Genomic DNA, 2906 nt, shown 5'->3' with positions numbered 1-2906 from the left:
ACACACTTGTTTAATATTGAGAAGTGCATAGTTTGTCATTGTGCATCAGCCTTCAGCACTATTTTTATCTAATACGTGCGATCTGAACTGCATTTGTGCCTCGGCAACAACGAAATAAAATAAGTTTACTCTTGTGGAGTAATTACCGACATTCTTAAAAGTTCCAACCAAAAAAAAAAGGCGATAAAAAAGACAATGAGGAGTTTATTAATTCAAGACCCAATCATACTCAAAACACCAAGAATGTGTGCAGTCCGTGTATGCACCAGCCATAACGGATACTGTGATACATATCTGTTTATTTTTTTGTTTAAACGATTAAATAGTAAAATTGGTCTGTTATTATCGTTACCATGGTCATCATTCAATACCCTTCGTTCCCCCCACTGTGGTACTGTGGAACAACCAGTATCCTTGGTAATGCTATCGGGAACGATTCTCGAATGGTAAAGATGCTGTGATGTGCTACTGAAAAGTGTCACGCCCTTCGGCCTTATTCTTTTTCACTATATCCTCAGTTGCTGGTCATGTGTGTGGTTGTTTGTTTGTTGACATTTTTTCGGTATTTTTAGTCTGTATTTTACTCTATTAGTTTTCTCTATTTTGGGGGAATTTTGAGAAGAAGTTTCGTTAGGAAGCTGTTAGATAATGAGATGTTCCTTACGACTGGGTGCGCAACAACAACAACAACAGCGATAATAATAATAATAATAATAATAATAATAATAATAATAATAATAATAATAATAATAATGAACATTTAGTTTCACAAGCACGCAAGAGGAGCTTCATTTGCAAAATATCGGCGAGGGCTCATTCGTACGTTTTCGGAGACGGTGGCACAAGTCTGCGTCTTCTTCCCCCGCTCCCGCCCCCACCTCCGTCTTGATTCTTCTTCTTGTATTATGATTCTTCGTCTTGTATTATTGTGTTGCCGTGAAATGTCATCTCGGGGATATATAATGTAAAGGAGCGCCGTCGTTCACAGAAAGGGCAGCGGTCAATTTTTATTTCCATTTATTTCCTGGTTTTTCATTATTTTTTTAATCTGTTGAGATACAAGGCCTACTAGGAAGTGTGTGTATTCAACCTGTAAAGTTCTTTTTTTTCCGATTCTCGTTACGTAGTGGAGCTATGTATACGTAATATGTCCGTTTTCTTGTATGGTTCAGAATTATAGAACTAATATTAATTCCATTATAGACGGTTGGTTTAGCTAATGATCGTATAATTTCGATATGATTCTTTGGAATAGCTTACATTACGGGGCATCATTTCGGTATTATTCCTTTGCAAGGGGAAGCGAAACGTTTGTTTGTTGTTTTGTTTGTAAAAACAAAATGAAACGTTTGTGAAACGAGGGATAAAAGAAACGCTAAGAGACGAAAAGAGGAAGGAAATGGAGCAGAAAAAGAAATCTGTAACATCGTGGCACTCGTTCAATCAATCTCCGTGCTATTCGGTCTTTCGGAGACCAGCGAACTCTTCGACAACCTTTTTCGTTTGAGTCAGGCTTTCTTCTTTTCGTAATGCTGAACGTAGCTTCCATAGATTTGGGTGTGTGCTTGATAACGACGATCCTAGAGCACTATGGAGACCCTCTGTTCCATTACTAGATCATGGTAAATTTTGCAAGACGCGTTCTCGTACGTTCCAAAGACCTATTGAGAAAAGGGGCTTTCCTCCTCTCCTGCGGCGTGCTCCCCTTCCTCGGTGTATATATACTACCAATATAGGTTCTTTCAAAGAAAGTAAGAAAGAAGCGAATTCTTCGGTTACATCACCATCGTCCGGAAGCGTTTCAAATGCGGCAATGACTTCGGGTGGCGGAAAAAATGCCAGAGCATTAAAACATTTGATATACTTGGCAACTTAGCTGATCCACAGTTGATGCTATTACTTCACGAGATAGTTCCTTTGGACGAGTGGTTTTCGCGCCCGGCTACCAATCCGGTGGTGCGAAGTTCGATTCTCGGCTCGGCCAACGCGGAATCAGAGGAATTTTTTTCTGGTGATAGAAGTTCATTTCTCGATATAATGTGGTTCGGATCCCACAATAAGCTGTAGGTCCCGTTGCTAGGTGACCAATTGGTTCCTAGCCAATTAAAAATATCTAATCCTTCGGGCCAGCCGCCCTAGGAGAGCTGTTAATCAGCTTAGTGTATTATACTCAACTGCACGAGATGATGTTGCGACTTCTGAATGAATTTTCTCACGTAAATCTTTTTATGGCACTGCGGGCTTCCACCGTGGCACTTGATCCGGGATGCATGTGGCTTCCAGACCCAAAAATGTCACGCTTACACCAGCATTCACAAAAGCACACTCGCAAAAAAAGTGGAATAAAACTGATGACAAACAAAGACATCTCAACTTACGAGTGCCGACGTCTTTCCGGTGATCCGAAGAGGTTGAGACCTTGACACTGCCGCTGTAATGGACATCGTTAATAAGATTGCCGTCCACGCCATCATAACCTTTTAAGAGAACAAATCCTATGTGTTCACGCCGACGGTTCGTTAATTAATTAATGCTGATAACTTAAACAGAAAAATAAGCAGAAGAACTGAGGGACTGGTGCTATGAACCTTTTCCTCTGAACTGACTGGGGTGCCAAACGCCTTTATATTGCCCGCTCTGTGAGATGCCAGCTAGTGGATGGTCCTGTTAACTTTTGCAATCATAGCTCTGTTTTACGTCATGTACGCTTCCCTTAGAAACGACCCTGGCTATGCATAATAAACAAGGAAGTAGAGAAATTGCCTTATATATATATATATATATTATAGTCATATATTTGTTTATATATGTATAGTATATATGTATGTATGTATATATATATATATATATATATATATATATATATATATATATATATCATATATTTATATATATATATATATATC

General features: G+C 39.1%; 1 pseudogene; it reads right to left on the bottom strand.

The window, feature by feature from the left end:
• LOC135214689 (matrix metalloproteinase-20-like) overlaps positions 1 to 2583 on the bottom strand; it is a 35489-nt pseudogene extending 32906 nt beyond the window's left edge.
• Between the last annotated feature and the right edge of the window lie 323 nt (positions 2584 to 2906).

The sequence above is a fragment of the Macrobrachium nipponense genome, chromosome 46 (genome assembly GCF_015104395.2).
Source record: "Macrobrachium nipponense isolate FS-2020 chromosome 46, ASM1510439v2, whole genome shotgun sequence".
Lineage (NCBI taxonomy): Eukaryota > Metazoa > Arthropoda > Malacostraca > Decapoda > Palaemonidae > Macrobrachium > Macrobrachium nipponense.
This window is presented reverse-complemented; position numbering and strand designations above follow the sequence as displayed.